At 45.1% G+C, this 13,602-nt stretch overlaps 1 long non-coding RNA gene across 1 annotated transcript; it reads left to right on the forward strand.

Annotated features, from left to right (window-relative positions):
* The first annotated feature begins 9,000 nt into the window (after nucleotides 1-9,000).
* Nucleotides 9,001-13,451, forward strand: LOC116275687. The gene is made up of 2 exons (XR_004184779.1): nucleotides 9,001-9,476; nucleotides 12,629-13,451. It is a non-coding gene; the product is annotated as an uncharacterized LOC116275687 (long non-coding RNA).
* The last annotated feature ends 151 nt before the right edge of the window (nucleotides 13,452-13,602 follow it).

Genomic DNA, 13,602 nt, shown 5'->3' on the forward strand with positions numbered 1-13,602 from the left:
TGGATTCTCAAGGTCAGAAAATCCCATTTTACTGTTGGCTATGACTTGGAGTCTTCAGCCACCGTGCAAGCCACAAGGTCCCCATGTTTTCCAAGCACTCCTAATTGTGGTTTGGGACAATTAAAACTAGAAAACCTCCCTGTCTGCTTGCCGATAAAACTAGATGAATAGGACTTGTTGGGTTTCTTTTTTAATGTTAATGCAATGGAAATATAGAATGAGTCTCACGTAACTTTTGAGCTAGGGAGGATACAAATTCTGACTTTCTTGTGTGCAGATGAAACCTTAGTCACTAATTGCCTGCCCTGCATAATCTTCAAAACGGTTTTATGGGATCCTGCTTACAGACCACATATGATATCCCAAAGAAGTCAAAAAAGGTTGAGCTTGGAAGTCTCTTTAATTCCCAAAGCAAAGACTGAGTCAGATGTCAGGACTGGGCACAGGGAGGTCTCTGGCCTGGTCTTTGTCCTCAAGGAGAGAGACATGTTATGAAACAGGACAGGGTAGTGTGGGCAGTGAGAGGGGCCAGGAAGATGGCGTGACTAATCAGCCTGGAAGAGGGAGGATTAGGGAAGTTATGCTTCTCCATGTAAGATGAGTAAAGATTCACCAGGAAAATGAGGACCAGGGAGGGAGCAGTGGTCTGTCTTGCAGAGAATGCGCATGGAGGTTGGAACAGCCCAGTTAAGCCCAAACAGATGCAGGATCCCAGAGCTGGCTGGAACCCTTAAAAGTCATTTACTATAACCCTATGTAACATAGAAACTGTGTTAGTTTGTTTTCACACTGCTGGTAAAAACATACCCGAGACTGGGTAATTTATAAAGAAAAAGAGGTTTAATGAACTCACAGTTCCATGTGGCTTGGGAGGCCTCACAATCATGGTGGAAGGCAAAAGGCATGTCTTACACAGTGGCAGGCAAGAGAGAACTTGTGTAGGGCAACTTCCCTTTATAAAACCATCAGATCTCATGAGACTTATTCACTATCATAAGAACAGCATGGTGAAGACCAGCTCCCATGATTCATTTACCTCCTACTAGGTCCTTCCCATGATGCATAGGAATTATGGGAGCTACAATTCAAGATGAGATTTGGGTAGGGACACAGCCAAACCATATCAGAAACAGTCTCCCAAACACTGGCGTGTCGTACATCCATCCATTTATCCATACAGCCACTTAATTCATCCAGCCAGCCACCAGCTTGTTCGTGTAATAAACATTTCTGTAGCATCACAGACCCTGCTGGGAAAATAGGGGTCAGTACGACTTCCCCCTGCCTTCCCAGAGTTTGCCCTTCAGTGGGCAGGATGGGACATCCATCTATCTATCTGCTCAGTTATTTATTCCCTTAAGTCTCCTGGAGTTCCTACCGTGTGCTCCACCCTCCTAGGCCAGGGGGTACAATACCTGCCCTGGAAGAACTCCTGATTAGCTGGGGAGGCAGTGAACAGACAATCAGGGCTCAGTCTTCTGGATAGGAGCTTAGGGTCTACCAGGAGGCTGGAGGAAATGTTCATGCTTTTCATTACAGACAAGGAAAACCAGCGCTCGCCCCACTGTGCCAGGTCACAGCCCAAACTATCAGCCTTTACTATGGTTTATTTCTCATAGACCATAACAAAAATGAAATTGTGTTTCTGTGATCTTTCATAATTAAAAATATTTAAAGTAAGTAATGCCCAGTTTAGGATGCATCACAAGATGTGAGCCCAGGGGTGCTGTCTAGAGGATGTAGGTGGTTTCCTACCTATCCAAAACGAGAAAGTGATGCTGAAGTATTTGCTCATTGGCCAGGCCCCATAAGGGCTTTTTTTTTTTTGACTGAAAATGCACTGCAGGCTGCATTTGCAAAGGTTTGCAAAGGCTAGGCTGGCCTCCCAGCAAAACAAGGAGCTATTGAGGAGGGAGAGTGCCTCCTTCCTGCCTTCTCTTTTCTTAGTCTGACTTCTTTCCGTCAGCAAGATCTTACTAAGCATCTGCTCCTGGTCCTATGGTGCAGCAGGGAAGCAATTGTGCAGAGCAGAGGGGTTGGTAAGCAAAAGAAAAAAAGGAAGGGGCAGACCGCAGGTAACACCTCAGACCCCTGACTACCTTTGGCACATGGCACAACCCAGCCCTCTTGCCTGCATTTGGAAGTTTAATTGAGGGTTCAGCTTTGTTACCTGTATCATGTTTCAACCACTTTTCCCTCTTCCCTTTGCAAAGCTCTGGGGTGGTGTGTATCAAGGGCCCAAACGATCTTCTGACTATTTGATCTGGTGACATCATTCTTGGAAACCATACTAAGAATACTAATTCGCAATTCCTAGAGAGAGGAAAAGCTATGTGCCCATAGATGGCCATTTCGACATTTCATTAAATACTCTGTTAGTAATTTGCATCCTTCTTCATTCCTCAAGATTGTGAGCAGGCCAATAGGAAATGTAATAAAGCATAAACAAGCAGCAAAACATCAGGATCAGAGAGATTAAAAGCTCTAGTAAGATGTCTACACCTATGTAAAAATATTGCCTAGAGAAGACGGCCATACGTTGCTATACTTAAATCATAAATTTGAATCTAAGCTTCTTTTTAGCCAAAGGGAAAAAAGAAATGTGGATACACTGCTTATTATTCATGCAGACAAAATATGCCAGGGAGTGACATGCATGATAGCAAAATTTTGGAAGCTGCCTCTGTGTTCAACAGTAAAGGAGTGAATGAGTGAAGAAGAACTCGTTCATTATGGAGTATTTACATACATCGAAAATGAGGGGCTGAAGACTTTGGTAGCAACAGGAAAACTGTGTATGAGATAATGTGAGTCTAAATGATCTAGTTGAAGGTATGTGTGGACATGGATGTGTATCAGATGCAGATGCTTGGGAGGAAAGGCTTTTCAGGAAGGTATTTCTCCTACCTTTCCAAATTTTCAGGAAGTTAGTCCTGTTGCCTTTGCAACTGAAAATATTCAAATGAATGTGTTCTGGATGGACTTTCATGGATGTCTCACCAGGATCTTCCATTCCTTGGAGCCATTTGCTTGGCTAATGGTGACTTTCTGGTGCCCATAAAGGTCTGCATGCAATCACTGCTGGATGTGGAAAAGCTTTGCTCTCTGCATAACCAACACTAGGCACATCACAAGCCATCTTTTTTTTTTTTTTGATTAATCTCTAAAATAATTCCTTTTCTAGAAAATCATCCTAAGGAAGCTATAATACAGCCAAAAATTTAGCTCCAAAGATGTTCATTGTATCTATATTTACGATAGCAAAAACCGGAAATAAAGAAAATGCCCATTAACAAGGGATTAGATAAGCAAGCGGTAGGATGTCAGTGCAATGGAACATCAGGCATTTATCAAAAACACTGCTGTCAGAATAACATACATGGTATTGGAGAGGTGTTCATGATGGACACATTAGGGGGTTAGTTACCTACTTGTGGTCTCACAAAGACACGATGAATCAAACAAAAGTGTGGGAAGGAAATGCAGGGGAGGGACAATGGTGGCTGTTTGTGGCCGTTTGCAGGCTGTTTGTAGCAGGCCCCTTCAGGTTGCATGAGGGGGGACTGATTGTCATAGTGGGATGTAAAGTAGGGGTTTTCCATGGTAAGAAGTTGGTGGCTTAGACTTAAATTGAAAAAGGTAAGAAGGAGATGGTAAGAAGATATCTGATCCAGTATCTGTTTGGGGTGCAAATTAGAGCTGATGGGATTTGCTGATGGGTTAAGTAGGGGTGTGAAGGACAGAGCGGCATCGGGGTGATCATGAGTTTTTCAGCTGAGCAACAGGATGAATGACCATTTACTGACCTGGTGGAAGACTAGAGATGTGTGAGGAGGTAGGGTAAGGGGAAATGGAAGCAAGAGTTCTCTCTGGCACAGGAAGCTAGAGACAACTAGTTAAGTGCGTACAATGCCTATCTCATCAGGTTGTTGAGAGAATCCAAAAATTAAGGCCAGGCCAGGCCATGTGCGGTGGCTCACACCTGTAATCCCAGCACGTTGGGAGGCTGAAGTGAGTGGATTTCTTGAGGTCAGGAGTTTGAGACCAGCCTGGCCAACATGGTGAAACTCCATCTCTACTAAAAACACCAAAAAAAAAAAAAAAAACCTGCAAAGCAACAGTACAGTGTACTCACTAATAGGCATGCTGGGTGTAGACTGCCTGGGGGTTTTGCTTGGCTGTCACCTACAAGCTGTGAGATCTTGGCCCAGTCATGTAACCTGGTCATGCCTCAGTTTCCTCATCAGTAAAAATGGGGAAGTAGTAGCACCTTCCTCATAGGGATATGATGAGGATTCAGTTAATTACTATTTGTAAATGTGGCTGAGTACACAGTGAACCAAACACCTGGAAAATTCTGAGCACCTATACCTGTCCCCTTTCTTAAGGAGAACTAGGGCTCAAGTTCTCACTAGGGTTTGACCATGTTTATCAGTAAAGACAGCCTATGGGACTCGGCAGTTCGTCTGAATTTCAAGTTCTAACCCTTATTTCCAAGTAGGACATCACAAGGCTGCACTGGAGGGGCACGTTAGCTTTGCTACCCACACATCAACATCCAGAGCAAGGTTGACTGTAATGTCTATTTTCATCTGCCATTGACGGTTATTTCTGAAACTAGCTACAAGAAAAATTATTGTTACCTAACAATTCTATCTACTGTGGCTGATGAAAATAAACAGAAGGCCGGGCGCGGTGGCTCACGCCTGTAATCCCAGCACTTTGGGAGGCCGAGGCGGGCGGATCACAAGGTCAGGAGATCGAGACCATGGTGAAACCCCGTCTCTCCTAAAAATAGAAAAAATTAGCTGGGCGCAGGGGCGGGCGCCTGTAGTCCCAGCTACTCGGGAGGCTGAGGCAGGAGAATGGCGTGAACCCGGGAGGCGGAGCTTGCAGTGAGCCGAGATTGCGCCACTGCGCTCCAGCCTGGGCGACAGAGCGAGACTCCGTCTCAAAAAAAAAAAAAAAGAAAAAAAGAAAAAACAAAAAAGAAAATAAACAGAAAAGTTGTTAAAGATGCTTTCCATTGTGTTGTGTGTGTGTGTGTGTGTGTGTATGTGTGTGGCAGGGTTTCACCCTGTCACTCAGGCTGGGGAGCAGTGGTGGGATCTCAGCACACCGCAACCTCCACCTTCCGGGTTCAAGCAATTCTCCTGCCTAGCCCTTTGAGTAGCTGGGAGCACCTGTAAAGGAGTATGCATGCCACCATGCCTGGCTAATTTTTGTATTTTTGGTAGAGATGGGGTTTCACCATGTTGGCCAGGCTGGTCTCAAACTCCTGACCTCAAGTGATCTGCCTGCCTTGACCTCCCACAGTGCCAGGATTACAGGTGTGAGCCACCATGCCTGGCCTCCATTGTGCTAGTGATGTACACTGAACATGGTTGTTTTGTCCTCTTGCTTAGTCCATTCCATTTGTCCAAGTTCTCTTGTGTTTTCTCCTCTGAGGACTCTCATGGATCTGATTCCTTAGTGGTTTGTGATTTCAGATTGTGAGCTCATCTTTGTGGGTTTCTCTTGGGTGTGTCTGATGTGTCTTGGCTTAAAAAATATCCTTCAGTGCACTTTCATGGCTGCCTCTATAGGAGCTGAGGGCCTCTAGTTGTTCTGGAAAGGGACTGTAAATCTGGATCCCACAGATTCTGGCCCCAGCGTGTTTTCCCCATCCCACGGCTCAGGTGGGCAGCCCTCGTGTTTCACCACTTCCTGGTGAGTGTAGCTTTTCTTGTCCTGTTTCTACTGATGGAGAAGCTCTTCAAAATCCAGGCTTTATGCAGGAGGTTCCATTCCAGGTGCCCAGCCACACATGGACTTGTGCCCATATGGACATTGGAGCTCTCTAGTTCCATTTCTGGGTCTGAAATCCATGAACTATGAAGTCAGTTCTCCTCACTCTGGGTTTGATTTCTTCAGCTTTCAGGGATTCTCTTTTGTGCTTGGCTATATATATATATATACACACACACACATATATTTATTAATATATACACACTATATATATTGTTTTATGAGTGTGTGCATGTGCATAGCTATAAATAAAATGAGATGACAAGTGTTTGTGATATTTTATCCTTCTAGAAGTCTTTTCACTGATTTCTAGGACTTAGCAATGGAAAAGAAATATCTGCCTTGGTAAGTCAGTACATTTCATTTTGTATTTGAGCCACATAACTTGTTGCATTTCCCTTTTTTGCTGAGACTGCTAGGGAGCTCAGTGTTCAATTTAATGGTCAATCATAGCCACAGTATTAGTTTGAGAATTTAAAAAGTCCTTTCTTCCATTTATATTATTCTTGATTTACCATTGCAATAGCTTTATTGTATATGTAATCTTATTGTAGCCTCCATAGTATGTCTTAGAAGATGCTAAGGTAAAGGATTATTAATAAATAAAGAGATAAATCCCTCTACCCCACGAGCCATTCCAGTATACTGCTCATGCTATATCTGAACCTCCCTGGCTGTGATCAGTCACAACTGCCCCATGACAGCTCCAGCCTGCAAGGTTGCACTGCTTCAAAACATCTTGTGTATTGTTTTCTCATGAGCTTAGAATTGTTAGTGCAGCAGAAGGAACCTGGAATTTCTATCTGGGCGCACCTGAGGCTGAGTAGAAACCTCTACTCTGCCTCTTACCAGCTAAATGTGTGGAGTCTGCAATCTCTCAGCCTCAGTTTCCTTATCTGTAAAAAGGGGACAAGGATCTTCATGCCACAGAGCACTTGAGAGGATCAAGCAAGAAAATGCAAACAAGGTACTTGGTACATGAAAGCTGTACCTACAAAATTCCATTTGCCTTCCCGTTCCCTTTCTACTTGTGATTCCCACGTTCCTAGAAAGTCGCTGACACCACCACACACCCTTCCAGCTTCTTTGCCCCCTGCTTCCCACCCCCTCCCCCCTACTTTGTAGTGAACTGAGAGCCTTTGGCCTTGCCCGCTGTTGGTGAAGGCTCACTCCATGCCCTCTCCCCAACCGTGTGTGAGCCTTGGGGGAGACTTGCCTGGCATTGTCATGGAGACATCCACTTGGCACAGCCCTGAGAGCCTGGCAGCTGGGCAGGGATTGGATGGCATGTGAGAAGGTGGCCAGCTCTGGAGGTGGGCTGCTACACAGACCGGCCTGCCCCTCACTCTCCAGGGGTGGCTGGAAGACCTGGCAGATGAAAGCAACTCATGGGGCCTTGTCCCTGTCTGTTTCCCCGCCTCCCTCTCATGCTTGCTCTCCTCTCTCTGCCCCGCTTTCTCAGCCTGCCTGGCTGCCTCTCCCGGAGTCTCCCTGCCTCTGTCTCCAGCTTGGTCTCTGGTCACTTTCCCAGTATCTCCTTACGCTCTCGCCTGTCATCGCCTTTCCTGCCTCTGTCTGCTCTCTCCTGCGCCGTGCACTCAGGGTGCTCACCCTATGAGCACCTCTCTGGGCAGAGACCCTGCTCCTCCCTGCCCAGCAGCCCACTCTGGCTCATTCCCAAGGCTCTAGGAAAGGAGGAGACCCTGTCTGGAGGCCTGGCTGCCTCTTGGAGAAAGCCCCATAGGTTCCCGGAAGATGTGGAGCCAGAAAACCTTATTAGTCTGGTCCTACTCACACTTTCACTAGAAGAATCCTTATTAACGGTGCTAGTTAAAATGCAGACTCTCAGTTTGCACTGCGCAGAGACTCCGGGTCCATAGGTCGAGGGTGGGGCCTGGAATGTGGATTTTCAACACAACTCCTGAGAAGTCTGATTCAGGGGTTTTCTGGGCCACATGCAGGGAGCTCTGTGGGGGTCCCAGGGCTGCTTCTCCTCTGCCTGCGCCGGGGCAGCTGGGGCCTCCTGGCTCCCTGTCTACCACTCTTCATGAGGCTTCACTCTCAGTGAGGCCGACAGGAGACAGACTGAGAGACAGGAAGACCCCACAGACTCAGGGATCAGGCCAGAGATGGTGGCGATGCAGTGCGTGAGCCTCGGGCTGGGAATCTTCAGCCCTGTATCGAATCCCAGCTCTGCCCGCTGCCCGCCAGATGACAGGTCCCATAACTTCCTGTCTCTTTCTCTGCAAATTGGGGTGGACAAGACATCTCCACAGCTTGGGAGGATCGATGAGGTAATGAGCAAGGAAGGGCTCTGAAGAGCTGATGTTTCTAGACATGTATCCAAAAATGATGAATGTGTTAAATAAACAACCAAAACAAAACAAAACAAAACAAAACCCGACGATGGCAATTCCCAGCCACTTCATCTGCATCAAAGCATCCCTCAGATGAGCCCTGCTGTCCCCCGGAGCACTGGCAGCTTCTTTCCAGATATTTGCCTTTCTTTGTGCTCTCCCTGTGCAGGAAGGGAAATCCTGTCCCTTCCTGCACAAGGCCCAGCAGGACTTGTGGTTCCAAGTCCCCTCTGCCCTTCTCCTGGACTCCACACATCGCAGACTGTGTGGTGCTTTCTTACCTCTGGCCACATCTGCCCTGGCCCTGTACCCTGTGGCTTTTAGCAAGACAGGTCTGGAGAGCTTAGGAGTGGGAGAAGGAGGTGGTGTCCTGCTGTGCTACTTGGGGGCACACCCACCTGCAGGGTGTCCAGAACCCTAGAGAATCAGCCATTCTGTCCCTCACAGGCACTATCAGAGTAGCATGGCAAAAAGGGATTTAATAGCAGGAAACAAGAGCAAAGCAGGGATTTGCTCTGTGGGCTGCGAAGGAGGCTGGGATTTGCTTTTGTCATGGGACCTTCCTTTCTAGGCCCCTTTGGACTGCAGAACCCTTTGGGTTCCTCCCCAGTCTGGCCACTGCCTTCATTCTGGGTTCCTAAAAGAGCTTCCCTCACAAATTCCTTGGATTTTAGCCTCAGAGAAGCTCTGGAGCCGGACTGACCTGGTCCGGAACCCCTTTCGGCCTCTTCTTATCTGTGTCTCAGTTTCCATTCTGTGCCTCAGTTTTCTCATCTGTAAAATGTGGATAACAACAGGACCTCCCTCCTGCAGTTGTTGAGATGACTAAATAAGATACGGCATGCCAAGTGCTGAGAACAGTGAACCCAGGAGGCACCTGCTATTTCATGCCAGCTGCTGTCACAATCTCCACATTCCAATGACCTGACATCATACAGGTTTGTTTCTTGCTAGTGTCACAGTCCCATAAAGTGGTGGACAGCTTTCCGTGTGGTGTTTCAGGGATTCTAGCTCCTTCTGTCTTGTTTCGCTGCCACCTTCTAGAGTTGTGCCATCCAGTAAACTATTTAAATTTAAAGTAATTAAAAATCATCAACATTAAAAATTCAATTCCTCAGCTGCACTCTCCACATTTCAGGTGTGCAGTAGCCGCATGTGGCTTGTGGCTATCAGATTGGACAGCGCAGACAGAATCTTCCATTCTTGCAGGAAGTTCCATTGATGAGTGCTATCTAGAGTCTCCTTGGGGGACTTTGCTGGGTCGTCTGCATTGAGGCATTCACAAATATGTGAGTCTCACACAGGGTTCCCCATGGGCCAGGCCTGGAAGCGGTGAGTATCACTTCTGCCCTGTCTCCTTGGCCAGAAAGCCCCGAATTAACCTGGCCCCAACAGAATCAGCGGGCTTCAGCATGGCACTCAAACCCTTCACAACTGGATCCAACGCATCTGTCCATTTCCCATCGCTATTCCATTCTTACAGCCTCACCGCCACAAGCGGGTGAAGGAAAGAGAGAGCACTGGCCACTGGCATACTGTGGAACCTCTCAGAAGACTCTGGTACCTCCTTTCTAGAATGTTCAGCCAACTTCCCCTCACATCTCCTTGGCCTAAAGTCAGCCCCATGGCCATTCCTGAACAATTCTGTGGCCAGAAGAATGCCCCGGGCCAGTTGGCTCTGCTGCTGCACATGGCAGAAGGCTGCAGGAGACTCCAGGGGGCAGGCCACTGGGCCCCAGCAGAGCCCCACCTGTGCCTGGTGCTCTGCTGGACCCTGGAGGTGCAAGTCTGACCTTGGGATGGTCTCTGCCGCCAGGAAGTTCAGAGCCCTGTAGCAAATCCTACTTGTAAACGAGAAGGTGCCAGCACCGGGTACATGTGAGAGTCGGAGGCAGGGCACTGGGGACTGTGAGCTGAATGGTACGGCATCTCCAGGCACCATCCCGTGGGGCCTCAAGAACCTTGATGGTTCATGTTTAGATGCTCTGATTTTTGTGCTTTTGAGTACAAAAGCATCTCCGATTTTCCAAAGGAGTAAGAATGACTCTGCTGGGCCACTGCTTGTTTCTCTCTCATTTTTCATTCTTAACTCCCTGGGTGCTTCCTCTTCTCACCCAGCCTGGCCTCCCTTGCTTCTCTTGTCCTCCCCCGTGCTGAGTTTTAGCTTTCTAGGTGCTTTTTCACATTACTCCCTGCTTAACGAATGCAGAGTGCTGTATTTATTTATTTATTTATTTATTTTGTCAGAGGCGCCCAAGCATTTAGCAGTTACCAATGATCAACAGTACATTTTGCAAACAAGTAATAAATTTTAACAGCAATTTGTCTACGAATCGTGACCTTTTGATGATGTATTTGATTTTTCCCGAGAAGTTGAACTTCTTTGTCATCCAAGTTTGATTCATATTTTAATTTTTTTAAAAGCAAATGGTCTGTATAACACACTGCAACATTGAGCTGATTGCGAATGCTATTTTGGTTGCAGTCAATATTTCTAATTTATGCCGTTCGAGATACACAGGGAGCCCCCGGCCCACTTTGCTAACAGCTGCAAATCCACACATCTCTGCTCCTGACATTTTATACTTTGTAGTTTTCTTAATGTTATATGGATTTTTTTTTTTTAAAGGGAAGAATAATTATGCCAGTGCCTTTTAATGATGCACTTTTAACCAAAGATAAAACACGTCCCCGCTTCTCTCCATTCTACCCTTTTGGCCTGGGTGTTGCAGATCACTTTCCTATGGAAAAGGTTGTCGACTCTTTGAATCCCCCAACTGGCACATTACTTTGTGTTAATTACCTCAGGACGAGAGAGTGGCTCAGAAGCAATCATCTTTGTTTGTTAACACACCCTAGCTGCGGCACCACTCTCCATAAATAAAACATAACTGAGATTACAATGTCATGTTCACCGGGACTTCAGACCTTGGTAACTGCTCTAGTAGAATGCACAAAACATCCCTCGGCAGCTGGTCTCCCAGAGATGCGGTACAGTCAGGACGGCTTCTCATTCCTCAGTCACCCTGTGCCCACCAGGCCCTAGCTGCATCTGTAATCCTCTGGTGTTTTTCTGCTGGTAAGGCTGGCAGGAAGCTGACTGTTTCTCCTCTAACTTAAAAAGGTTAGGCTTGTAAATATGCAATGATATTTTTAGCCACTTGGAAAAGGTTGGAATGGACTAACATCATGCGAAACGGTGGTCAGGAATTTAGCATGCATGAATTGTAGAAATATCTAAAGTGGCCAGGCGCGGTGGCTCAAGCCTGTAATCCCAGCACTTTGGGAGGCTGAGACGGGCGGATCACAAGGTCAGGAGATCGAGACCATCCTGGCAAACACGGTGAAACCCCGTCTCTACTAAAAAATACAAAAAACTAGCCGGGCGAGGTGGTGGGCACCTGTAGTCCCAGCTACTCGGGAGGCTGAGGCAGGAGAATGGCATAAACTCGGGACGTGGAGCTTGCAGTGAGCCGAGATCCAGCCACTGCACTCCAGCCTGGGCGACAGAGCGAGAGTCTGTCTCAAAAAAAAAAAAAAAAAAAAGGAAATATCTAAAGTGACCCTTAGACAGAGATCTCCATTGATTTCTTTATTCATGCCGGTTTCTTGTTACACACAGACACACACACACACACACACACACGGAAAAAGGAGAGATGGTTAATACGAAATATGTTCAATAAATTAGAACAATATGAACAGTAAGATTAGGCCAAATGCCAATTTGAAGAGAAGAAGTAAGATGAAAACTCGCAAGGCACAGGGTTCTAGAGTTTGATTTTCAAGTTTGGCTCAGAGCTTCCCAGCTGTCAATGGGAAAAGAGATATAGTGAGTACCGTTATCAGTGTGGAAAGAAACACAGTCGTTCTTCTTCAGGAGGAGCAAAGTGTTTCCTGGCACTTTAATGTGAAAGCAGTTTCTCTTACGGGTCCTCATACGGAGTTGTGTTTCTCAGCGTGTGGCCCACAGCCCACTGGTGGGAGGTGACAGTCTTCTGGACAGTCAGAAACTGATTTAAATGCACATTCAGAATCCAGTTCTTCGAAGCGAGTGATGCACAATCCTATTTATTTTTGTTGTTGTGCATGACTGATGTCTACTTCGTAGTAATTCACTGAGTTACTAAAGGTTACCCAAATATAGGTCTCATACATTAGTTAGTGCATTACTAGAGTTTACCAAGGACTCTCTTTTAGCATTCTATCAGGAAGTCTGACTTCCTGGTAATATTGCAAAATCCCTGGCAATATTCTTGGCTAAAACGCTCTTAGCCAAGAACATAGGCAAAGAGCTCAAATTTCTTTAATTTTGAGGACTCATACTTTGTTCTTACTGAATTATCAATGTGGTCTTGAATTCATGTGGTTTTTAATAGTTTCTAGTATTATATTCATAAAAATATTGGTAGAAGAGCTTTTAGGTTTTAATTTTGTTCATCTTTTTTTTCTTGGTAATTGCTTTGGAAAATGGACATGGGTAGGGTAATGAACTGCAAGATAATTTGCTCCACCTAAGCAGATGTGAGACAGAGGAGTTGAGAATCCTTTATAAAAGGAACCACAGTAGGCCTCAATGGCATACCTACAGCCATGTAGTTCAGGAAGAGAATGCAGTAATCCTACGTGTGTTCACCTAGAAACAGAACTTTATTTTAAACTACATGCAGCAAAACGGAGAAAATTAAGAGGAAAACTAAATCTACAATTGCAGTTGGAGATTTCAATATTCCTCTCTTGATACTTGATGAAACAAATAGAAAATGAATAAAAGTGTAGAAGACATCACTTTCAACTAACACTGTTAACTCATTGACCTACTTGACATTTAGATAACACTTCAATCAACAAAAGCCAAATGCACATTCTTCTGAGGAATGCAAGAAACATTCACCAAGGCAGATTATATTTTGGGCTATGAAACAAGTCTTAATAAAATTAAGTGTTTAAAAATAATACAAATAGGTTTTCTGACTATAATAGAGTTAAGCTAGAAGGCAGCAACAAAACAATATCTGAAAAATCTCAAAATATTTGTAAATATCATACATCTCAATAATTCATGGGCCAGAGAATAAAATTACAAGGAAAATGAAAAAATATTTTGAACTGAATGAAAATGTAAACAAAACATCAACATTTATGAGATACAACTAAATTAGTACTTAAGGAGATATTTATAGCATTAAATGCTTCTATTAGAAAAGAAGGTCTCAAATCAGTGATCTAACATTCCACTGTAAAAAACCAGAAAAAAATAGAGCAAACTACACAAAAAATAGAGGAAACTGAAAAAAAAAAAAAAAAAAAAAACCCCAGAAAGAAGAAATAATAAACATAAGAGAAAAAAGGATTGAAATAGAAAGCAGAAAATTAATGGAGAAAATTAAACCCCAAATCTAGTTTATTACAATTTTAATATAAAGTTTTATAATTTTAATATAAAGTTGACAAGCCT

Source organism: Papio anubis, chromosome 7, assembly GCF_008728515.1.
Source record: "Papio anubis isolate 15944 chromosome 7, Panubis1.0, whole genome shotgun sequence".
NCBI lineage: Eukaryota > Metazoa > Chordata > Mammalia > Primates > Cercopithecidae > Papio > Papio anubis.